At 46.3% G+C, this 26,077-nt stretch overlaps 1 protein-coding gene across 3 annotated transcripts in view; it reads right to left on the bottom strand.

The window, feature by feature from the left end:
- Positions 1–7,025, bottom strand: part of SEMA4D (semaphorin 4D) — a 117,726-nt gene extending 110,701 nt beyond the window's left edge. For 2 of the 3 annotated variants that reach the window (XM_084834045.1, XM_084834047.1), the window contains exon 1: positions 6,909–7,025. The gene's annotated coding sequence lies outside the window, so the exon portion shown is untranslated. Of the gene's footprint in view, positions 1–6,735 lie in introns of all 3 variants that reach the window. The other variant, XM_084834046.1, reaches the window with a different exon arrangement.
- Positions 7,026–26,077: the final 19,052 nt, after the last annotated feature.

The raw sequence follows: 26,077 nt of genomic DNA, 5'->3' as shown, positions 1-26,077 counted from the left end.
TTATGTAATCTGGAAATTCGCTTCTAGCAGGTTTTTACATCAAAGGAAACAAACTGAAGCATTGTCTGAACAACTTCATTTGCCTGCAAGCCCAGGACAACCTTGCAACAAAGGATTTGTTGCACAGTATACATATATATATGAACTTGAGCACACTCCAGGAGAAAGCGGAGGACAGGAAGGCCTGGCGTGCTACAGTCCATGGGGTCACAAAGAGTCGGACACAACTTAATGACTGAACAACAGCATACTTATATATAGGTCCCGCCAGATGTTTTGACCTACAACTCCCATCAGCTCCAGCCAACATAGTCAGTGGTTTGGAATGACAGGGGTTGAAGACCAAAACATCGGTAGAGACCCACACTGGGTAAGGCTGCTCTGGGGAGACTGGTTTTCAACTGGTTGACTGGGACCCAGTGCCAGAGCATTGTCTTTAAACATCAGGCTGGTAGACATATGCAGGGAGGGGGAGTGGCTGTTATCTACCGAGAGTCCTTGGTCTTCACCAGACCCCCTCTCCGGGAGACCAAGGTTGTTGAGTGCATGTACTGGAGGTTGGGCCCGAAGGGCAGTCTGGGGATTCTGCTCGTGTACCGTCCACCCCGCTGCACGACTGACTCCCTGGCCGAGGTGCTTGAGGTGGTCTCTGATGTGCGTGTACAGTCCCCTAACTTACTGGTGGGACCTGGTGGGTGGCTGGAATGCCGCAATCACTGGGGCATTAGATCGGGTGGCTCCGAAACGCCCTCTCCCCCTGAACAGGGCTCGGACTGCACCATGGTTCAATCCGCGGTTACGAGCTCTGAAACAGGAGGTGAGACGGCTAGAGCGCCGGTGGCGGAAGTCTCGCTCCAAAGACGATCAGACACGGGCTAGAGCTATATCTTCAGCCTATCACGTGGCGGTGAAGGCAGCAAAAAAGGAATATTATGCTGCCTCCATCGCGTCTGCAGAGTGCTGCCCCAGGAGGCTGTTCCAAGTGGTCCGGAGCCTGGTTGGTCCTGTGGCTCCGGAACCACTGGAGCATTCTAAGGCCTCCTGTGAGGCTTTGGCAAGGCACTTTGCAGATAAAATTGATCAGATTAGGTGTGTTACTCTGCACACTGTGGATACAGTTAGTGAGCAAGAGGCGGCCTGTGGCAAACCGGTTTTGTGGGATCGCTTCCAGCTTCTTCCTCCTGATGAAGTGGACAAGGTGCTTTCATCTGTAAGGCCAACCACCTGCTTACTTGATCCTTGCCCATCTTGGCTCATTATGAGCTGCAGAGAGAGACTGGGTGAGGGGATCAAGGTGGTGGTGAACGCCTCCCTTGAGGAGGGAGTGATGCCATCAGCCCTCAAGGAGGCAGTGATAAGACCGCTCTTAAAGAAGCCCTCCTTGGATCCTCAAGTTCTGAACAACTTTCGCCCAGTCTCAAATCTGCCATTTTTGGGCAAGGTGATTGAGCGGGTGGTGGCGGTGCAGTTGAAGGCACACTTGGAAGAAACTGATTATCTAGACCCATTTCAGTCGGGCTTCAGGCCTGGGCATGGGACAGAAACGGCCTTGGTCGCCTTGGTGGATGATATGAGGAGGGCTCTGGATAGGGGTGAATGCTCCTTCCTTGTTCTCCTCGACCTCTCAGCGGCTTTTGATACCGTTGACCACGGTATCCTCCTGGACCGCCTGGAGGGGTTGGGCATTGGAAACACTGTATTGCGGTGGTTCCAGTCCTTCCTCTCTGGCAGGTACCAGAGGGTAGCACTGGGAGAGGAGGTTTCGGACCCGTGGCCACTTACTTGTGGGGTGCCACAGGGTTCCATCCTCTCCCCGATGCTATTTAACATCTATGTGAAGTAGCTGGGGGCTATCATCAGGAGGTTTGGGGTGCAGTGTCATCAATATGCGGATGACACTCAGCTCTACCTCTCATTCAAATCTTCACCAAGGTTGGCCGTAGAATCCCTGACCAAATGTCTGGAGACGGTGAGTGGCTGGATGGGGAGGAATAAGCTGAAGCTCAACCCTGACAAGACCGAGGTACTTTTGGTGGGAGACAAGAGGAGGCTGGGGGATGTTGACCTGGTGTTGAATGGGGTACAGCTACCCTTGAAAGACCAGGTCCGCAGCCTGGGGGTCATTTTGGACTCCCAGCTATCCATGGAGGCTCAGGTGTCAGCTGTGAGCCGGACAGCGCTGTATCAACTCCATCTGATACGGCGGCTGCGCCCCTACCTTCCCGACCATCTGCTCCCATCGGTAGTACATGCCCTGGTCTCCTCTCGTTTAGACTACTGTAATGCGCTCTACGTGGGGTTACCCTTGAAGACGGTTCGGAAACTGCAGCTGGTACAGAACGCGGCGGCTCGCCTGATTAAAGGCAGCCGCCGGCGAGATCACATCACTCCAGTGCTGAAGGAGTTGCACTGGTTACCAGTTGTTTTCCGGGCTAAATTCAAGGTGTTGGTTTTGACCTTTAAAACCCTATATGGTTCCGGCCCAGCCTATCTTAAGGAGCGCCTCCAGCAACACCAGACAGGCCGCTTAACAAGATCAGCCTCAGATGGCCTTCTCTCTGTCCCATCAGCCAGGACAGCTAGACTGGTGGGGACGAGGGAGAGGGCCTTCTCTGTGGTGGCCCCCACTCTGTGGAACTCCCTCCCTAGGGAACTCTGTCATCACCCTCTTTAATGAGCTTCCGTCGTGCATTAAAAACGTGGTTGTTCAGGCAGGCATTTGGGGTGGGTTAGGGTATTTTTTTTAAAAAAAATTTATGGTAAAATTTTGTTTTAAATTGTTTATGGTGGGTTGTACATCGCCCAGAGTGGCTGGGTGACCAGTCAGATGGGCGATTAATAAATTTAATAAATAAATAAATAAATGCAACAAGGAACTGCACTGTAGGTAGCAAATGGAATTCCATGCGGGCAAGTGAGCCAGCAGCACAGTAGAGATGCCTTCATTACAGAAATGTGGCAGGCCGCTGCAGGAGGGGTGGCACTCTGTGTACATCCTCTGCCAGCCCCAGAAGGCTATTAACTTTTGTGGGCTTATTTTCAAGGCTGCTGACCAGCAGGTCACAATGTGGACTGCAACAGTGGCATCACTACTATTTTTTTGATTTGCTTAGAATTTATTTTTAAAAGAGAAGCAAAAAGACAGAAATAAACCCAATACAAACAAGATCAGATCTCCTTTATTTTTAACAGTTATTTGGAAGGGGATTGTGGCACTTGCAGCATATTACGCAGAAATGAGGAAACCATCGTATGTCAAAATTCTGTTCTGCGCAACTATTAAAGGTACAGGACTCCAGTCCTCCTTTGCACCTGGTCACCTGAGGGGGGGGGGGAGAGAGAGTGCACGCACGATGGATGTATAGGCTCAAAATATTAAAATCTTCATGTTGAAGGTTGACGTTAAAAGGTTGGTCTTCGGCCTGGAAAGGTGGAAGACCATTGGGCTACAATTTATGCTTTTACTGAAGTGGGAGTGAGGGCCAGGGCCAACCCAGGCAAGGAGCCCCTCTCCATTTGTTCAACTTTAGCTATCATTTCTACTGCACTTGTAGCCCATTCCCCAGCTTTGATGCACAATTGGCATGAATTATTTATATCCGTCATATAAAACGATGCAAATCTATGTGTCGATCTGATCACAATCACTCACATGCACACCACCTGTTGAACAGGCAGTGATATTAATTTTCCACAAATAACAACCATTGACACAACACTGACCACTCAGGTCAGTGTTGCCAGCTTTACAAGTGAACTATTTGTACTATTTGTTCCAGCTGATGACTAAATTATTAAGATAAGGAGGCCGCACCCACCCTAAGCCCAGCACTCTAGGCAGTGCCTGTGTCTTCTGTGCCTAAATCTGGCTCTGATGGAGGATGTACCACCCAAACACCTAATAATAGGACTATTTACTATGGTCACATCCCCCAACCTGGAGTTGTAGTCCAACATACCTGGAGGGCACCAGGTTGAGCAAAGTTGTATTAGGGACTAAAAGGCTCCCAAGGAGGAGCCCTGAACCCAATGCTGTGTGACAATCCAGTTACCCAGCAGTATGGATGCCATCAGTTCATTTTGAGTGTTCTCTGAAGCTGTTAGAAAAATTCCCTTACCTTCCCTCCCATCCCATGGCACAGCAATATTTACACTACAGCGCCAAACACTGTACCCCATTTATCATGCAATTTTTATTGTGGTGTAAGATATTGTGCAATATTACTCTGCTTTGAGCACACCCATTGGTGAGGAACAAAACCTCAACATGAAAGCTGCCCAGCATCTTTAAATCACACTTCCAAATAATGCCAAGACAGCAGAGAAGCCTTCCACTTATAATGGGTTTGGAGACAATGAAGACTGGTCAAGGCATCTGCTGTCATTTCACTCCTGTCTTAGAAATCTCAGCACCACTGCAAAGAGCTTGTTTTAAAGTCCAGTAATGTTAAGAGAATTAAAAACAACAACAACACAGGATCAAGTTTAAAAGGTCTAAATGCTAAGATGATAGACATTTACAGAGTACAGTTTAAAATCTGAAGTAATCCCAGGGAATGCTTGGCAGTTTTCGATTTATTGAAGAGAAAAAAAAGTCAGCTCATATATCTTTTACGTGTTTATACTGGCAATAACCAAAAGCCAAATTGAGGGCAGGCACATGGCTGCAACAGGTGCAGTCCAGTCCCACTCAACATCCCCTTCTCTGTTTGAAATAGCAAATTCCAAAACACTGTATCTATGACCTGAAGATACAGACTCAGAAGGCACTCCTTGCCTTACCCCATCCCAGCTTCCTGAGAATATTACTACTATGCCTAACACTACCTGCTCCCATTGAACAACTGTACCACACTCTTATCGCCTTGGGGAAGTAGTGCTATGAGAGAGGAATAGCTAACATGGTTTGGAGAGGAAACTCATCAACCTGTCAAACAGCACCAATTTGTTTATACAATACATAGACAGTACAGCATGTTACTGTTTTCCACCGAGGAAACCCATAGATATTATGTCAGGTTAGGCCCTTGGACTGCAAGGAGGTCAAATCAGTCAATCCTAAAGGAAATCAACTCTGACTGCTCATTGGAAGGACAGCTACTGAAACTGAAGCTCAAATATTTTGGCCACCTAATGCAAAGAGAAAACTCCCTGGAAAAGACCCTGATGCTGGGAAAGACTGAAGGCAAAAGGAGAAGGGGATGGCAGAGGATGAGATGGCTAGATAGCATCACCGATGCAATGAATATAAACTTGAGCACGCTCCGGGAGAGAGCGCAGGACAGGAAGGCCTGGCGTGCTATGGTCCATGGGGGTCACAAAGAGTCGGACACGACTGAACAACAATTTTTTATTACCTTACTGCAGCCCTTTCCAACCTGTGCCTTCCAGAGGTGTTAGACTACAACTCCCATCATATCCAGTCAGCACTATCCTGGCTGGTGATGGGACTTGTAGTCTGACACGTTTGGAGGGCACCAGGTGGGAAAAGCTGCCTTATTGGCAGCATTTCTCTCACACACGCGTGCGCGCACACGCACAATTACAACAAGTTAATACTGGATGTGCAAACAATCTTTCATAAACTGGATTAAAATTAATGTTAATAAAGCTGCATGCGTTTCAGGTTTAATAGATTTTTGACAGGTGAATTATTTTTCCCCTCCTTTCATTTGGCTTTTTTCCCCAAGGCAACTGAAGCATTACAAGAAACCCCTTCCCTCCAGCCTTCTCCTTATGTAAAGCCTCACTGAGGAAGCAGAGAGGCCTTTTAAAGGCCCAAGAACAGCCATGTGTAAAACTCAGGAAAACAGACACAGCCCCCTAAATCATGACAGAACAACAGTGGAAACCCACCTCTGCCATTGCAGCCTGCACACAAAAGGGCTGTGTTGTCCGGATTATAAAAAAGGCGGGGGGGGGGGAGAGAGAGAGAGAGACTGAGACTGGCTGGCTGCTGGAGGTTTAGGCAGGTGAACAACATATTAACACCAGTTGCAAGGGAAGAAACCGTGGACTCGGTAACCAAGGGTCACTTCACAAGCAGTTTCTGGGAAACTGCAAAGGGAGGGAGGGAGGCGGCAGCCGCTGAAATAAAACTGAAATGCAAAAAAAAAAAAAAAACCTCCAAAGCAATCAAGCCTCCAACTAAAAAGCGACACACCCACCGCTCCTTCCCTACAACCGACGTAAATATCTACTTAGACAAGAGGAAAGGGCTTGTGTCGTTTTAACGCTCACTGATATCATTCCATATGGAACCTAAGGGAGGAACCCCATAACAGACCATCACAGCCAACAAACCGCTGCACCGTAGGGGACTTGTTGGCGGGGAGGCGGACAGGCACCCGCGACAACTCCAGGTTTCCTTTATACTCGCCCGTGATTGTAAATCGACCACACAACCCCCTACAATCTAGCTGAAAACACCGCAGAGCAAACCCCCACAACCCTGGAAAACCCCGTGCATTATCTCTGGAAAAACCCGTGCATTATCTGTTGGGCATTTTCTTCTTCTAATCCAGAGATCCTACGGATCCTTACGTGCTTGCCCCGTAGATCTGTTCCTAACACATACACGCAGCTTTTGCAACAGCTACCACCCGCCGCCGACGTCCATAGATCACCCTCCGCTTCCAACCACCTCACTTCAAATGCCAATATCGCGCAAAAACAATCGCCTCCTCGCGTTGCTCTAGCGTTGTTCTAGCCATTGGATTTCCTGCAAATGCAAACCTGGAAAAGCCTCTCCGCTTCCAAGAGCCTTCAATGAACTGAAGGGGCTGCAGAAGAACGGAGACGGCTCCTTAGTGCGTCTCCCCCCCCGCGCCTTCCCCCCCGCTGCAGCAGGCTGAACGACAGAGACTGCAACCAGCGGCATGCGTCGAGTTACACACAGACGCGCTTACCTGATCTCGCTCCAACTTCTGTATTTATTTGCTTTTAAATTCCTCGCCTCCCCCCGCTTCCAAGAGCAGGTTCAGCTGGCGTCTGGCCCTGCGTTCAACGCAACAACTGATGGGAATAGAAAGGAGGGCGGCTGCGGCGAGAGCAGGAGGAGGAGGAGTTGGGGCCAGACCAAGTTTGGGTTGCCCCGCAGTATGGCGGCTGCTCGAGGGAGGAGGAGGCAAAACTAGCAACGCAACAGCGAGCGGCACACAGCAGCCTGATCGCCCTCCGGCCGGCCGGCCGGCCTCTCCAGGGGGAGGGGATGCCCTGGGGTGGGGGCGGGGAGATTCAAAAAGCCGGAGAGCTCGAGCGGGGACAAGCACGGAGGATGATCGGAGAAGCTCGCCTTTGTTTCGGTTAGGCGCTCCCCACACGCCCTCGCCCTTTTATTGGAATCGAAAGGCAAACCTTGGCGTCCGAGCTGGGAAAGACCACGACTCTCTCTCTCTCCCTCCCTGCACACCCCCCCGACTCGCTCCCTGCAACATAGATTGCGCCAGCCCTCTCTGCACAAATAGGAGGCTTTCACGCACGTGCTCCTGGTCTGCTACCGTCTTGCTGGGAAGAGAATGCAGAAATGTGAAGGTATTTCCCAGCAAACCGACCTCACGGAGCGTTCCGTGTTACAGGGGTGTTTATTACTTCCCACTTCTTTGAAGCGATGTGTACGTGTTGAATAACGGCATATTTTTTTTTAAATGGCGTGGGTTTTTTTTCCAAATGCGATGTTAGGTTGTATCAATACAAGTATAGTTTCTTAAATCACCGGAAGTAATAGTTCCAACCTACTCTGGGCTGGTCAGACCTCACCTCAAATACGGTGTGCAGTTCTGGATACCACACTTTAAGAAGGATTCAGATAAATTGGAATGAGTTCAGAGAAGGGCAACAGAGATGATCAAGGGACTAGAAACTAAGTCCTACAGGGAAGATTGAAGGAACTGGGTATGTTTACCCTTGAGAAGAGAAGCCTGGGGGTGGGAGGGGAGCGGGAATATGATAGCACTTTCCGAGTACCTAAAGAGTTGTCATAGAGAACAGGTTGTGGTCCTATTCTGTATCATCCAAGGCTATAAGTTACAGGAAACCAGATTCTGGCTGAACATCAAAGCAGTTAATACAATGAACCCAACTGCCTAGGGAGGTGATGGGCTCTCTGTCACTGGAGGTATTCAAGCAAAGACTGGACAGCCATCTGTCAGAGATGCTTTAAATGGTATTCCAGCACTGAGTAGGGGGTTGGCCTCAATGACCTATATGGCCCCTTCCAACTCAATGATTCTATGAAATCCTTTTCATCAGGGCCAGTCCTACCATTAGGCAAAGTGAGGCATCCATGTCAGGCAGCTGGTGCTGGGGGTTAGTGTTGGCAGCCCCCTCAGCCATTTCCCTCTCTGGGATGACAACTTATCCTGCCCCCACCAAACTATCCTGTTGCCCTCTGCTGTGGCAAAGGGCACTATCCTGCTGCCGGTGTTGAAGTAAGATTAAACTGCCAGTTCAGTGAGTTTCTGTATGTGGAATGGAAGAGGTGCCATCTTGTCCCTTGCCTCAGGAAGCAAAATATCTTGGTCTAGCCTTGGTGTTCATGTTCTGCTGTGGAAACAATCACACCAGTTTTATCATCCTAATAATCTGCACTTTACTCAAAAGGCCACCCTGAAATATCTACCCATTTGCCTAACTTCTTGCACAATAAAAGAAACTGAAGGAGACCAACCATTAGTGTGGAGACTGAGGCCTTAATTTTTCAGAAGAGTTGCGGGGCAGGGAGCATAGTGAAGATGTTAAGTCAGGGGTGGGCAAAAGATAGATCAGGACCTACTGATAAATCTCTGGGTGACTTGCAGTAGATTGACAGGGGGGTTCTGACTTCCAGCTGTTCAATAATAGCAACAACTGTGTGAATGCATGCTGAAATAGAGGAAGTGGGAAATCAGGAGGTTTGTTTGTTTTTTAAAGAAAGACTGAGAGCTCAGTTCTGGTAATGGGGAAGAAAAACAATCCTGGGCTGAGCATATGCTCAGAGTTACCCTATACCCAGTGCCAGCTCCTGGTTTTTGAAGGCCCTTGGGTAAGACACCCTCAGTAGGCCCCTTCCTCAGTGCATCTACCTTCTCATTGCCATTGTCACCAGCTGCTATTGTTCATCATCCTCTCATCCTTGCTACCACTTGCTTTCTTGGCAGGCAGAGAGCCAGGGAGCAAGTAGGCAGCGGCATCTACTGCTTCACCTTTGCTCCACCACGATTATCTTCAAGAGGCAGGTGAACAAGCAGGCTGCATTGGTGAAGATGAGGACCAACTCCTGGGATTTTTGTCACTGGGACCTGCTGAGGTGTGGGCCTTTGGCAGGTGCCTGACCATGCCCACCTTTGACACCGACCCTGCCTATACCAGTCCTTAATTCTAAGTGCATGTCTTCCCCACTGAGCCTCTATGCAAACACTTGATTCCAGTTGATGGATTGCAGATATCTACCGGAAAAAAAGCAAAGTAAATCCCACCAGCCTCAGGTCTGCTCGCTGCTTTCAAACTAATCTGAAAGAAGCATGTGCTCATAAAACCACCAGCATTATGATAAGGCAAACTGTCAGTTGTTCCACGTTTTTGTTCAGAGTATGTTTCTCCAGTAGTGTTTTCATTGTTGTCTCCCATGTATAACTGAGGAAAAAGTGCATGAATAGAATAATGTCAGACTAAGGACTAGTGTAGTGTAGCATGTCAGACTAGTCCTGGGTTCAAACCATCACTCAGCCACAAAAACCACTGGGTGACCTTGAGTCAATCATCCTTTCTTATCCTGATCTACTGCACAATGTTGTGAGGATAAAATGGAGAGATGGCAAACTGTTACACCACTTTGAGCTCCTGGGAAGAAAGCCAGGATATAAAAGTAGTAAATAAAATTATTGAGAATTACTAGAGCCAGTAAAAGCTGGTATTCAACTATTGTAGGGGTCCCCCTGGACAGGTGCGTCCAATGGCATCTGCAAATGGGTCCCCAGCATGGTGCCCACGGGGACCTGAATATTTGTCAGAATTAGTCAGGGCCAGAAATATTGGAACAAGGATAACTGTTTTGGCAGTTGGCCTCTGTATACCACCACATTGAAGTTGAAAGGAAACACACCCAGATGGGAGCAAAGTCAGGACTTTCAGATGTAATTCAAGGGGTTTGACCAAAGTGGGGCACTAACCATTCAGGAAGTACAGCCAGTGGCATACACACCCCCTCATCGGTGGTGGCTCATAAGTAATGGAACAAACCAACATCATTTCAAACTTAAGGATCACCTTTAATACCTAGATGAAAATCCTTTGCAGTCAATGACTGCCTGAAGTCTGGAACCCATGGACATGACCAATGCTGAGTTTCTTCCCTCAAGATGCTTTGCCAGGCGTTTACTGCAGCTGCCTTCAGCTGCTGCTTGTTTGTGGGTCTTCCTGCCTTCAGTCTTGTCTTCAGTAAGTGAAAAGCATGCTCTCTTAGGTTGAGATCAGGTGACTGACTTGGCCATTGAAGAACATCCCACTTCTTTGCCTGGAGAAACTCTTGGGTAGCTTTTGCTGTATGTTTTGGGTCATTATCCATCCGCAATATGAAGTGGTGCCCTATCAGTTTGGCAGCATTCGGCTGAATCTGAGCAGAAAGTATAGCCCTATAGACTTCAGAATTCATCCTGCTGCGTTTATCAGCAGTCAGGTCATCAATAAACACCAGTGACCCGGTTCCATTGGCAGCCATACATGCCCATGCCATAACACTGCCTCTACCATGTTTGACAGATGATGTGGTATGCTTTGGATCATGAGCTGCTCCTTTCCTTCTCCATACTTTTCTCTTCCCATCATTCTGGTACAAGTTAATCATAGAATCATGGAATAGTAGGGTTGGAAGGGGCCTACAAGGCCATCGAGTCCAGCCCCCTGCTCAATGCAGGAATCCAAGTCAGAGCATCCCTGACAGATGGCTGTCCAGCCTCATCTTGAACGCCTCTACTGTGGGAGAGCCCACTACCTCCCTAGGTAATTGGTTTCATTGTCAAATTGCTCTAACAGTCAGGACGTTTTTCCTGATGTTCAGCCGGAATCTGGCTTCCTGTAACTTGAGCCCATGATTCCGTGTTCTGCACTCTGGGATGATCAAGAAGAGATCCTGGCCTTCCTGGCTGTGACAACCTTTCAAGTACTTGAAGAGCGCTATCATATCTCCCCTCAGTCTTCTCAAGGCTAAACATGCCCAGTTCTTTCAGTCTCTCTTCATAGGGCTTTGTTTCCAGTCCCCTGATCATCTTTGTTGCCCTCCTCTGAACCCTCTCCAGTTTGTCTGCATCCTTCTTAAAGTGTGGTGCCCAGAACTGGCCACAGTACTCCAGATGAGCCCTAACCAGTGCTGAGTAGAGGGGAACTAGTACTTCCCGGGATTTGGAAGCTATGCTTCTATTAATGCAGCCCAAAAGAGCATTGGCCTTTTTTGCAGCCACATCACATTGTTGGCTCATATTCAGCTTGTGATCGACAACAATTCCAAGATCCTTCTCGCTTGTAGTGTGGTTGAGCCACATATCCCCCATCTTATAACTGTGCATTTGGTTTCTTTTTCCTAGGTGCAGAACTTGGCATTTATCCCTATTAAATGTCATTCTGTTGTTTTCTGCCCAGCACTCCAGTCTATCCAGATCACTTTGAATTTTGTTTCTGTCTTCCAAAGTATTAGCTATCCCGCCCAATGTTGTGTCATCTGCAAATTTGATCAGCATTCCCTGCACCTCCTCCTCCAAGTCATTCATAAAAATGTTGAAGAGCACTGGGCCCAGGACTGAGCCCTGCGGTACCCTGCTCGTTACCTCTCCCCAGTTTGAGAAGGTCCCATTGATAAGCACTCTTTGAGTCCGATTCTGTAGCCAACTGTGGATCCACCGGATCGTTGTTTCATCTAGCCCACTTTGAGCTAGTTTGCTCATCAGGAGATCATGGGGCACTTTGTCGAAAGCTTTGCTGAAGTCGAGGTATATTATGTCTACAGCATTCCCACGGTCCACAAGGGAGGTTACTTGATCAAAAAAATGAGATCAGTTTCGTCTGGCAGGATTTGTTCTTGACAAATCCATGTTGGCTTCGAGTCATCACTGCATTGTTGTCAAGGTGCTTCCAGATGGATTCCTTTATCATCTGCTCCAGAATTTTCCCAGGGACTGATGTCAGACTGACTGGTCTGTAGTTCGCAGGTTCTTCCTTTTTACCCTTTTTGAAGATAGGGACAACATTAGCCCTCCTCCAGTCATCTGGCACCTCACCCATCTTCCATGATTTCTCAGAGAGAATAGACAACCAAGATAATCTTGGTTTCATCAGTCCAAAGAATCTTATTCCAGAACTGGGCTGGTTTTTTTAGGTGTTTTCTGGCAAAGGCTAATCTGGCCTTTTGGTTCTTGAGTGTTACCAGTGGTTTGCACCTTGTTGTGAGGCCTCTGTATTTACATTCATAAAGCCGTCTCTTGACTGTAGATATTGACAATGACATGCCTACCTCCGCAAGAGCGTTCTTGACCTGGCTAGATGTTGTGAAAGAGTTCCTCTTCACCATGAGCAGAATTCTGCAGTCATCCGCTTTAGTTGTCTTCTGTGGTCTTCCAGGTCTTTTGCTGTTGCTGAGCTTGCCAGTTAATTCCTTCTTTTTCAGGATGTTCCAAACTGTTGTATTAGCCACTCCCACTGTTTTTGCTATCTCTCTGATGGGTTTATGTTGTTTCCTCAGCCTAATGATGGCCTCCTTCACTCACATGGACACCTCTTTGGACCTCATGTTGGGAGTTCCATTGAACAGCTACCAAATGCAAATGTAACACTCAGAACCACCTCCAGGCCTTTTATCTGCTTGATTGGTCATGGGGTACCCAGGAAATAGGCCACACCTGGCTGTGCAGCTGCTTGTCAGCCATTCGTTCCATTACTTATGAGCCACCAACGATGGGAGTGTGTGTATGCCACTGGCTGTACTTCCTGAATGGTTAGTACCCCACTTTTGTCAAACCCCTTGAATTACAGCTCAAAGTCCTGACTTCGCTCCCATCTGGGTGTGTTTCCTTTCAACTTCAATGTGGTGGTGTACAGAGGCCAACTGCCAAAACAGTTATCCTTGTTCCAATATTTCTGGCCCTGACTGTATGAAGGTTTGAGGCCTGCAGAGGCCAAGGGGTGAAAAGGTCAGGCTTAGAGGCCTGGAGTTTCCTGTTTGGAGGTGGTAACCCTGAGAGGAGTAGCTTTATTTCTCTGGTTAAGTGTCAGTTTTATTTCTCCACTCAAGTTTCATTTTTTGGGGTTTGAAGCAGTACTTTTGATTTTGAGGGAGGAGGGTATATAAAGAGAGTGAGACAGCCAGTAAGAGGAGAGACAGCCAGAGCCTGAAGTATGAGCAGAGTCTGAAGAGTGAGCAGGAAGAAGCAGCCTAGGTAAAGGAACTTGCACTTTGCAACTTTTATTTTCTTTTAATGCCTTTTGTATCACTCAGCTCTATTGTTTAAATACCTTTAGTCGTAATTTGTCTGCTTTAAATCTACTAGCAAACTGTTGTGGTTAAAGCCTGTATCTAGAGTGTCAGTCACCCCACGTCTACAGTCTAAACCCCATGTTACACAAAAGAGGAAGGTAAAAGAAGGAAGGTAGGATTTTTAAGGAGGCAAGAGATTGTTAAGGAGTTGCTCAAGGGGACTAGATCATAAGGGGAACCTTGACTCTGTGTGTGTGTGTGTGTGTGTGTGTGTTCGGGTCCCTATGGGCACCACATTGGGACGCCATATATTTTTTCTAGTTTTTAAATTTACACACATGGATTTGTATGAAATACATACAACTTTCTAGCAATTATACATGGGCTTCAATAAAAGCAGACCAGATATCCAAATAAGTATCTATTTGAAGGTGATGTCTATATGTCACCCTTTCAAATATTCAAAGTATTGTAAGGTCCTCAGTCCATTGCATTCCTCAATCCATTGCATTCCTCAGTCTATTGCATTATAGGAGGTGAGTGTTTATCCTTCCATTGTTGTAATGTCAGTCTTTTAGGGAGTAATCCTGTGGCTGCTAGTCAGTGGCTAAACGGCCATAGGATATGTGGTTTTCCAGGAACCGACCTCAGAGCCTGCACTCCGAGGTCAGTTCCCAGAGAACCAACTTCCCCCCCTTCCGTGCTGCCTTGCAGGCAGCACGGAATGGCCCTGCACTCAGAAGAAGAGTGCGGAGCAGCCAAAATGGGGCATTCCAGGGAGCGTTCCAGGGCAGGGAAGGTGGAAATGCTAGTACGACACATCTTATGTGTCGTCCGGCAGCCTCCTCCCCAACTCTGCCTTCCCATGGCTAGACAGCTGAAATCAGCTGTCAAGCCGCAAATGCAGGGCAGGAGAAGCGCAGAGGGAATGATCCCCTCTGTGCTTCTCCTGCTCTGCATTGGATAGGAGGTCCCCTCTGAGTTTGGAACTGGCCACATATCCCCATGGGATTCAGCCCTTAGCTGTCAAAAGGGTGCAGAGAATCCATTTACGCTGACTACTTGTTAATTTCCATGAAGCAGGTAAATAATTTAAAAGAGCGTGTACATCAGTGAATACTGAAGACTGTTCCAGTACAACATTTTTCTGTGTAATAATCTCCCTGCAAAAAGCAACTACTGGAAGTTGCCAAAACATACATTTAAAAGAAGCATTAGCTGTATTGGACTGCCAGCAATTAGTTGAATTAGACAATCCCTTATTAAAGAGATATTGCAGCGTTCAATGGATATGAAACAAAAGGTTTTGCTGAATAAGATGCAGTCTAAGATCCATAGATGTGAAAGGTAGACGCCAAAGTGGCAATCCACTGATTTGGCATTTTGTGGTGGTGCCCACAGCAGTCTCAAATTCCCAAATGTACCCATGGGTCTGAAGAGGTTGGGGACCCCTGAACTACTGAGTTATATTGTTGTTAAAAGTATTTCTATACTGCCTTTTAAGACTCTCAAGGCAGTGTACAATATACATTTTAAAACACTTCAACCTGCAGAACTTGAAAGCAGAGCAACACAATTAGGAACAAGAGCAGGAATTAACTCATAAACAGTCACAGAAAGCTAAGGCAAATAAAAATTCCTTCACTGCTCATGCAAAGAGGAGTGAGGGAGCCAGTCTAATGCCCCTTGGAAGGGAGTTGCACAGAAGGAATGCCACCACAAGAAGACCCTTTCTTCTGTTCCCACCAACCGCCCTAACCTCATTTGCCGGTGGGACATAGAGCAGGCCCTCAGATTATTCTCATAAGATACAGATAGGCTCATATGGAAGCAGGTGGTCCTTCAGATATCCTGGCCCCAAGCCATTGAAGGCATTAGAGGTAAGAACCTTGAAGTGAACCCAGGAACAAATTGGCCACCAGTGTAGCTGTGGTAAGACCAGTGTAATATGGTCCAGGTAATACACACCAGACAACAATTTGGCTGCCTCATTTTGCACCAGCTGCAGTTTCTAAACATTCTTCAAGGGCAGCCCCACATAGAAGGTGTTGCTGTAGTCTGTTTTCAGAAAAGAAACAGTTAAATAATACAGCCAGACTCTCTCGTGTGCAGCTCCTAGAAATGTTGCATGTCAGTTAATCAATTACTATATGACTGTCAGTCAAGGATAACTGAACATTTATTAGTATAAGCAGAGCATGATTGGTGGTATCCTCAGGAATCATTGAACTGTGCAGATAATTGCCATCATAAGGTTGGCCTGAGTGTTTTTTATTTGTTTTGTTTCTCTTTCCTTAATTCTTTATGTCACTGATGGAATCTTGTCTTGGACCAAACTATCTGACCATTTGGGCAGAATCTATTAGTCTTTTATTACTCTGTAAGTAAATGGGATATGGACATTTAGCTCAGAAGTACAAAAATTTCAGTGCACTTTGAGATAATTCCTAGCATTCATCCATGTGAAAAACTGGGAAACCAGTTTATCTCCCCTCCCTCCCTAGTCTGTACCATTTGTAGGAGAACCTGAATCACATTGGTCAGACAGATAGTAATGTGTGGGCACAGCAGTGTGAGAGTCTCTGTTTATGACCCAAAATGCTTTCGCTGAGTCACTGATGAGTTATCGATTACCATCAAACTCTTTGCAGGACTATGGTGACTATTTTGTTTGCATTATAGATTGCTTGGCAGCTGATATATATCTAAGCATTTTGTGTCATAGATGCACGCCACACACACACACACACACACACATTTTTGGCATCACAGTTTAAGGAAATACTAGCTTTGGTGCTGTCAAGTTTGACTATTAGGATTTAAGTTAGCATGTTTAAAAAAACAGTGGACATTTGCATTCCTTATTAAAAAGCATGACAATGAATTTTGTCTCATATTGATCATTAAAAGCAGCCAAATTAAAAAGTGGACCACAAACTGGAAGTAGGAGCTTATAATAAATGTCTGTAGCCCTGCCCCTCTCTCCCTCCCTGAAGGCTACAAATTCACCTCAAGCTGAACAGAATATTCCCATTAAATAACAATTTATTCTATTTTTTCCCAAATCAGTCATAGGAATGTGAAAGCCCTGCTGGATCAGTCCAGCATCTCCACAGTAGCCAACCAGATGCTTCCAGGACACTCAAAAGCAAGGCAGACAATAGTCCTGTCCTGTTGTTTCTCCCCAGCAAAAGGTATTAATTCAGCCTCTGAACCTTGAAGTTCCCTGTAGCCATCATTACTAAACAATGGTGGATAGATCCATCCTCTATGTATTTGTCTAATCCATTTTTAAAGACATCTAAGCTAGAGGCCATCGCTATCAGGCTGTTCGCATAATACGTCCAAACCTAGACTAAACAACCGAGCAGTTAACCATGGTTTGTTGCTGGGTTAACTGCTGGGTTGTTTAGCCCCTAAATAACCCAACAGTCCGGAATTGGATGACACGCTCAGCAACCTACAAACAAGCTGCTTGTGGGTTGCTGAGTAAAAGCGGAAGGGGCACGCATGGTGCAGGCAGTGCATCCATGCTCTCATGCTTGTGCACAACAGTTATTTAACTCATGGTGTGTCATGTCATATGAACCAGGTCACAGTCTTGTGGCAGTGAATTCAATAAATTAATTATGCACTGTGTGAAGAACTATTCTATTTATTATTTGTTCTGAATGTGCCAATCAATTTAATTGACCCAGAGTCCTTGTATGAAAGGGGAGGGGAGAATCTCTCTTATCAGTTTTCTTCATACCATGCATAATTTTGTAAACATCTATCATGTCCCCTTGTAAACCTCTATCATTTGAGATGGTGCAAGCAGAACTATACGGTGCTCCAAATGTGGCTGCACCATAGATTTGTATAAAGGAATTACAATACCCTGTTATTTTCAATGCCTTTCTAATCATCCCCAGCATGGAATTTGCCTTTTCACAGTTACTGCACACTGAGTTGACGTTTTCATTGTGCAATTTGCCATGACCCCAAGATCTTTCCTGATTAGTCACTTCCAGTTCAGATCGCAGGTGTGAAGTTAAAAAAAATTGCCTCTATGTGTACATCATTTTACACTTACATTTAATCTCATTTGTCACTTGTTGCTCATTTAACCAGTTTGGAGCTTATTACAGTCTACTTGGGATTTCACCATACTGATTAATGTGGTATCTGTCAGGGCTCCCCTTATGACCTGGACCCCCTGAGTAACTCCTTAAGGATCTCTTGCCTCGTTAGGCAACACCCCTTCCCAATAACGTGGGGTTTAGGCTGTAGACATGGGATTATTTACACTCCGGACACCTGGGGTTTAACACAACAATTTACTGGTAAATTAAAGCAAGCAAATAAAGGTATTTGCAGAATAGAGCTGAGTGATACAAAAGGCAATAAGAGAAAATAAAGGTTGTAAAAACGCAAGTTCTTCTACCCTAGCTGCAGTTAGACTTCTTCAGCCTGCTTCTTCCTGACTCTGGTCTTCCTGACTCTCTCTCTCTCTCTCTTCCCCCCCCTCCCCCTCTCCTCTCTTCCCCCAAAACTGAAAGTACTGTTTCAAACCTGAAGAAATTAAACCTAACTCAGGACAATGAAACTTAACCAGAGAAATGTAACTCTTCTCAGAGTTACCCCCTTCCAACAGAAAACCCCAGTAAAAGCCCCAGCCTCTAGGCCTGACCTTTTTACCATGCCTCTGTAGGCCTCAAACCTTCACACAGTGTCATCCACAAACATAGCTGTTTCATTGCTTGCTCCTAACTCCAGATCATGTATGCCAAGTTAAGAAGCACCAGTCCCAACACGGATGCTTGAGGAATCCACTTCTACTTACTTACAACCACATTTGATTTATAATGTATTGGATTTTACTGCCCAATGGTTTAGGTCAAGTTATAATAGAATCAGGATTCAGTAATCTTATTTGCCTGCCTCTCACCATGGTGAGAGACCAGCCAGGTTCTGAACCATGGAACTACAGGGGAGAGGGGATGATTAACTTTTCCACTCCCCAAAATTCAGCTTAAGCCTGGGATTTGTTTTGACTCTGTACTTGGCATCTCCAAACACCGCTCTTCATTGGAGGGGGAGACGAAGGCAAATGAGCATGACTGTACATCTGGCGAGTGCTCTGACCTCAAACTACTTGTCAGGCACAGGAGCAGAGCAAGCCAGTGTGGCTCCACCTGCTTGGAGATGTGGCACAAATAGAGACGCCTGGCTTGTCTTTGTTCCTGGCAGGCGCAGAGTAAAGCAAGCTTCCCAGCTTTTGGAGGGTGGGGGCTTGTTTTTGTATTGGGCAGAATCCCCCTCCCTAGCTCCAAGTTAAGAATTGGAGAGAGGGAGATCTTCCCCTGACCTCATGCCACATTTCAGAGGGACAGCACACGGTCAGAGACAACACCCACCCCTTGGAGGGTGAGGGAGCTGGTCCTGGTGACTACAAATTTTTGGTTGGCCAGCAATGCCCGCCAAAATTTGCCATCCCCTGAATACAAGGGTCCTCCAATTATACCTTCACAAAACCTCTTTGTGTTTCTATTAGGAAACTGATTTCTTCAAGGCCACCCAGTGAGCCCTATAGTTGCTGCGGAATTGAGACCAGGTATTCCACATTTTCTGGCCATGAAATGCAAACTGGTTTCAGCATCAGCAGCAGTGATAACAACTTAATTAAATATAAACTAGTGTGGGTGGTGTTTTCTCAACAAACGCCACTCACACTAGTTTATATCTTTTGCTTTAATTGCTAAATAATGTGAGCAGAGGGGGGAAGGATGGGTAGAACGCATGTCTTATAGAGTTGTGGTCAATCCCAACTCCAAATCTTTGAGGGCCCTTGGGCAAAACAATGGCCCCCCGCTCCCTCAGTGAGTCTACCATCTCACGGCCCTTGTCATCAGCTGCTATCACTCCTCATCCTCTTTCTCTTCATTGCTACTGCTTGCTTGCTTGCTTGATAGGCAGAAAGCCAGTGATCAAGTAGGCAGTGGCATTTACTAATCCGCCTTTGTACTACCACCATTGTCTGTACCAGAGTGAGAGGCAGGTGAGTAAGAAGGTTGCAATGGTGAAGAGGAGCAACTCCAAAAGGGCACTTGTCAGTGGGTCCCTGCTGGGGTATGGGCCCTTGGCAGGTGCCCAAACATGCCTGTCCTTGACACTGGCCCTGGTTGTGGTAGAAAGGGGCAAGATATTTGCAAGTGAAAACCATGGGAAGGGATAGGAAGTTGTAAAGGGTAGGAAAGCCTCTAACTTGGTCATTGGAAGCATTTCCCAGGCCCCATCTAATTTCCTGGATAATGCTTTAAGAACATAATAAGAGTCATGCTGGATCAGACCAAGGATCCATCTAGTCTAGCACTGTGTTCACACAGTGGCCAACCAGCTGTCCTCAGGAAACCCACAAGCAAGACACAAGTGCAACAGCACCCTCTCACCCATGTTCCCCAGCAATTGGTGTAAATAGGCATACTGCCTCTGATACTGGAGATAGCATAGAGCCATCAGGGCTAGTAGCCACTGGTAGCCTTCTCCTCCAGGAATTTGTCCCCCTTTTAAAGCCACCCAAATTGGTGGCCATCACTACATCTTGAGGTAGCAAATTCCATAGCTCTTGCACGTGTGTCCTGTTTGTGGGTTCCTGGTCAACAGCTGTTTGGCCACTGTGTGAACAGAATGCTGGACTAGATGGACCCTTGGTCTGATCCAGCAGGGCTCCTCTTATGTGTTCTTAATCATATACACACTTACTTGGGAGTAAGTCCCATTGACCTCAATGGGGCTTACTTCTGAATAGCCTTGTATAGGATTGCAATATAAAAATATAAAACAGAACACTAGAATCTGTTACATTCAATATGATCTTAATAATAGCTTGCTGTTGCCTTACTGGTCTCACAGAATGTGACACAACATTGGTATCTGACACAATTGCTTTTACTAGATTATCTTAAGTTATTGAACAATGTTTAAAAGAATGGATAGACCGCACTAAATTAAAATTGTAACAGGTTTGAGAGCTTTCAGGAAATTCAGGAATGTCAGGAAAGAACTAGAGCTGGTCTAGTTTGGAATCAATACTTTCACCTAATCTGTGAAAAAGAATAGGTAAGTGGATGGAGACTGCATTCATTGGAAATTCTGTGCTATTTGAAGGATCAAAGAGAGAGAAAATGCTGTATAGCCATTCCTCTTTTCAGTTTCTCAGTCAGTAAGATGTGCTGCTAAACTGTATTGCTGATAGTGGAATTCATGATTCAGGCATGAAGGAAAATGCCTGACGACTAGACATGACGAACAGGTACAAAAGCAGGCCTGCACAATATGTGACTCGCCTACCAAGCTGCATGTAGACCACTAGCTACGTATTGCGACGTATTTTTTCTAGGCAAGAAGCAAGAACTTGTTTATCAAGTCTCCGATGGCCACTATACATGACTGGTGGTCTATGTTCAGCTTGCTGGGTCACAAGTTGTGCAGGCCTGCCTAAGATACAAAACAAATTAACATCATATGCACAACATTGATTACTAGTCATATTTTCAGAGCAAGAAGGAGAGTTTGCAAAAGATTTTGCAACAAGATTTTGCAACAAGAAAGTACAAGATTTGCAGTATCGTAACATATGGCTGTGAGAGCTGGACTATAAGGAAGGCTGAGCGCCGAAGAATTGATGCTTTTGAACTGTGGTGCTGGAGAAGACTCTTACGAGTCTCCTGGACTGCAAGGAGGTCAAATCAGTCCATACTAAAGGAAATCAGCCTGAGTGCTCATTGGAAGGATACTGAAGCTGAAGCTCAAATATTTTGGCCACCTAATGCGAAGAGAAAACTCTCTGGAAAAGACCCTGATGCTCGGAAAGACTGAAGGCAAAAGGAGAAGGGGACGGCAGAGGATGAGATGGCTAGATAGCATCACCGATGCAATGAATATGGACTTGAGCACGCTCTGGGAGAGAGCGTAGGACATGAAGGCCTGGCGTGCTATGGTCCATGGGGTCACGAAGAGTCGGACACAACTGAAGACTGAACAACAACAACAACAGTCAAGTGTGCCCCTGCAATATCTCTATTGTGCCTGCCTGGTGGAGTGTGCCCTGAGGCTACATAGCTGAAACCTTTGACTTGGAATGGTCTGTGCTGTCACAGCCAAAGAGACTCAGGATTTTGTTTTTTTAATACTGTCAAGAGTTGTGCCATAAAAGAAAGACAGCTGAGTTCCAGCATATCACATCCAAACATGCCTCTCTGGGCCTTCAGCTATGTGATTCAGCCAACCTCTGTCCTGTGAGTAGTGACAGGATCACTAATAATAATGGAGTATGTGGAACTGTCTACTAACTCATTCTTTATAAACCACAAACGTTCATGACTGACCAGACTAGTCAGATAGAGGCAGTAGAAACTATACAATTTGTTGCTTTTCTGACGAGTCATCAAGATCTATAATCTTAAAGTCGGCTTGGTTAATTTAGGCTACAGAAAGGGCAGTTACAGTGTGGTTTTCAGTCAAAAATGTACAAGACATAATTAAACACCATTATAAGCCATACACATCATTTTAAATAGGGATTAATACTTGCCTCAAAGAAAGATTCAAGTCTAGTTCAGTTTGAACATATCGGTTAATCTGATATCAGGTTCAGAAGAGATGTAAACCCCAAGGCATGGCAACAACAAAAAATTTAATTAAATACTGTGTTTCTACACATCAGAAGGAAAATAAATTAAGAATGGAAAATGGAATGAAAGTAATCTGCAAAGCCTGAACACACGCACACACAAAATCCTCTAACACACAGTAAACAGCTATTAGGAAGAAAGAAAGAAAGAAAAAGCAAGGGAGGGAGGGAGGGAGGGAGGGAGGAAGGAAGGAAGGAAGGAAGGAAGGGAGAGAGAGAAAAAAGCTTCAGTAGTGTAAACCTCCCAGATAACAACAGCACATGGAGGTGCAATACAGGGGTATAATGCTACAATTTGAAGTGCAGGCCTTCATCATGACAGTCCCCATAGCCATGCACCCAAGGAGGGTCACAAAGTACAGGAAATACAAGACCCATATCAACAAACCAGTACTAGCAGGTTTCATCTCTACCAGGAGCACATCTTTTGTAAAGCTAATGGGTCTTAATTGCCCAGCTCGAGCCACTGCAAAAACACTTTGCGTCACAACAGGGAACAATATATTCTTGCAGAAAAAAATCATCCCCCTGCCCCCAGCTACTGTGGGGACTCCAGCTAAGATCTGAGGGAACAGGGAATTCTGAGGGGTGTGGCAGATGATCTCGGCAGCCCCGCTAATAAAAAGATCCCATGAGCCCAGGTTCCACCACACCAGTGCCAAGGTGTTACTGAAGTTAGTGGTGGCAGGCATGAGGACGGAGAGCTGAATGCAAGAATGACTAATGAGTTACTTAGTGTGTTGCCCCGGCCGTAGGCTCTGAACTCGTAATTTACAGGTGCCAAGATAGTGATACATCAGACTCAAAGGTTTACTTACAAGGAGTACTTTATTGGGTAACTTACAGCACACAGGCATACCCAATGGTTGGATCAGACAGCTTCTCTGAACCACAAGCCATTGGGTCATATGGGTTTTATATTCTACATGTTGGCAATAAGGCAGCATAACAGCAGCACGCACCCCTAGCATTCATTCTCAGCATAGGCTAGATGTGTTTGGTTCTCAAGCACAGCCACCTGTAAACAGACTTTGCTTCTCTTTGCTTTATTAGAGATAAAGACTCTCCTCATTAGCAAGGAATGCACCAAGAAGTCTGTTACTGGCCTTTTGACTCATCTGCACATGCTCAGAGGCTTACTAGCATGGGAATTGCACCAATAATGAACTTAAGTAAGCATTATGGATCTCTAGACCCCTCTAACACTATAAATGACTTGGCTACGCTCCTGGGGCCAATACACTTAGCAAATAGGAAGAGCAAAAATGTCAGGGCATTGCTGGCAAAGGTTATTAAATGTCTGTTGATGAATAGAATAGACAACAGGATGCCAATGAGAAAGCACCAATAAGTACTTTGTATGATCACATAAGAAGCTTAGCATATGAATTTCTAAGAAGTGCAAAGTTCCAAACTTGCTATTTCTTGTCAAACACAAAGCTAGTAAATGAGGCTGTAAGTGACACATAGCTCTATCTCTGAAGTGGCACAGTGAGCTGAGAAGCAAGTTTCTGTCAGAGGGCATAAAGCAAGGGTGCACAATCTGTGGTCCAGGGACTGCATATGCCCCCCAAGGCCTTAATGTGGTCCCCAAGAGTCCCCTAACCCCCGCAACACCAAATTCCCTCCCCACAATAACCTTGTTACAGATGGTTGTTTCCCTGCTGCTGATAGCAGTAAGGAAATGGTAATTTGTCTCAGGATCACTGGGATGTGTGTGTGCGTGTGTGTACATGTGTGCAGCCCCCAGTCCCTACACCAGCATTGCATGCAGCCCTCGGGGACAAAGAGGTTGTGCACCCTTAGTATAAAGGAATGGGAGCTGAAACACAGTCAGGAGAAACATGTGACTAAATGGGCTGTACCATTCAAACCGCTTCTGGGGAAAATGGCATATTTGAATGTTCTGAGAGATTCCAAGGACTTGCAAAACGAAAACTCATGTGAAGGAAAAGGCTAAGCTGGATTTCTTGTTCCTGACATGCTCACTTGGTATGTTCAAGATATATAGATTAGAGCCTGCGGTTTGAATGGCACAGCCCAGCAAGAGCCTATGAACACATGTTATATTACGTTTTTTCCCTTCAGTTCAGGTGAGTGGTTCATTCACATGAGCAGCACAAAATGCAAACGGGCAACTTGCAGAATGAAGCAGCAGTAGCTTCCTTGTCAATGAGGCACATTTGGATCTGCCTTGATCTTAGAGGCAGCTGCAGGTACAGGCTCTCTTCACACCTTGGTTTTTTTAGCAGGATCATTCTTCTTTAATCACTGGTTTTCACGGGAGCTTTAAACAACGACACTGCTCTCCTGCTGCTATCTCACAACTTTCCTTCCTTCTTTCCATTTTATCTGAGAACCGGGAAACCTGGCATTTTCTGTGTTTGCCATTGAAATCACCATTTCCCTGCTGTGTATTTCCCCTTTAGCGCTTTGTCCCACTTTGTGTGGGTGTGTGCCAGGGGGTTTTGCTGGGCGGCGTTGAAGAACGTTGTCATGACAACAAATTCGTGGGAGGGGGGCCAGGTCACTGACCACGCTTCCAGTGACTGCCTCTCTCTCATTCCACTACGGGCGCTTGAACTATAAAGTTATTAACCATCCAAAATGCTCCTCCGAGATCCCCTTGAACACAGCAATGCTTACTTCTGAATAAACTCATTGGCTGTAAGGCTTTCCTTTCCTGGGAGTAAGTGCCATTGAAGTCTGTGTGGCTTGCTTCTGAGTAGGCATACGTAGGAGTGCATTGTAAGTCTACCTAAACTAGCAGTCTTAAGGTCTCCCATCCCCTTCAATGCATTTACTTTGAACCTCCCCCTCCCACTGACTTCACTGACTGCTTCTTCTCCCTTTTGCTCACCAGATTGATGAGCTTTTATACTCCCAGGGTAGATGGGGGAGTCTCCCTTCTCAGCCACGCAGGAGAAAGGCTTGACAATTAGGATTTCAGTGGGTATTAAAAGTGCCTTTTCTCCTCCCCTGAATAAATTCATCATGCAGAGCTTGGAGTAGTCATTTTAATGGTTTCCTTTGGGAGTGTGGATTTGTTTTAGATAAGGCAGTAATGCTGAGGTGGTTTCCCATAGTACTCCCTCCCACCTAGCCAGCTACTGTCTCTTTTCCTAGCCCACCTTGCAGGGTCTTTGGGAAGCCAGAATAAGGGGGAAGAGCAACAGCAGCACCGGGGGTGCGGGGGGGAGTAAGCCGGGTTTAATAAAGAAGGTGTCCCCTGTGAAGAGGTCACCTGGTGGTGGCAGGGCTGCTAGGGATGGCTTGGTGCACTGACTGTATACAAGTCCGTTTGTGGATGTCTTCTGTAGTTGGGAACTGGGAAATCGTTATACTCTTCAAAGTCGGTACTGCACTTAATTCCATCACACACGGACATATTTAGCAGAGAAGGGCTAGCAGTGCCAGCAACCTCGGGGTAAGCCACTGAGAAGACTCTCTCTCCTTCAGAGGAAGGAGGGGACCAGCTCCCATAGCTCACTATCCAGGCCGCTAGAAGGGCTTCCGACTTCCCTCCTGCTGCAGCGCTGCCCAAGCATGAAAAGCTATATTGCAGGGGGATGCTCTATGAAAGGTGCCTGTATACAGGGCCAGTGTAAATCCTGGAAAGGATCTGGAATTAAACAGACTGGTTTGTTGTGGGATAAAATGCCAGGTGTGAAAAGAGCCACAAAGGGTGAATTGCCTGCTCACAGGAGTACCTTGCTGCCTGCTCCTCCCCCAGCCGCAAAACCTGCCCCAACTACTTGCAATGGAGGCAGGCAACACATCTGCACACACATTGCTTTGGAGAGGGCACATACATCTGTTGCTTTCATTGCAATGAACGGGGCAACCTGCAAAAGCAAGGGTTTGCTGAACACACTGAAGCACATACTGTGCCTAGGATCAGGCAACAGCTGAAGAGAAAACACGGGAAGAAGTGCCAAAATTGACTGCATGAACTGCATGGG

This window comes from Heloderma suspectum, chromosome 2, assembly GCF_057233095.1.
Source record: "Heloderma suspectum isolate Gila_16-S chromosome 2, 16-S_ref, whole genome shotgun sequence".
In the NCBI taxonomy this organism is placed as follows: Eukaryota; Metazoa; Chordata; class Lepidosauria; order Squamata; family Helodermatidae; genus Heloderma; species Heloderma suspectum.
This window is presented reverse-complemented; position numbering and strand designations above follow the sequence as displayed.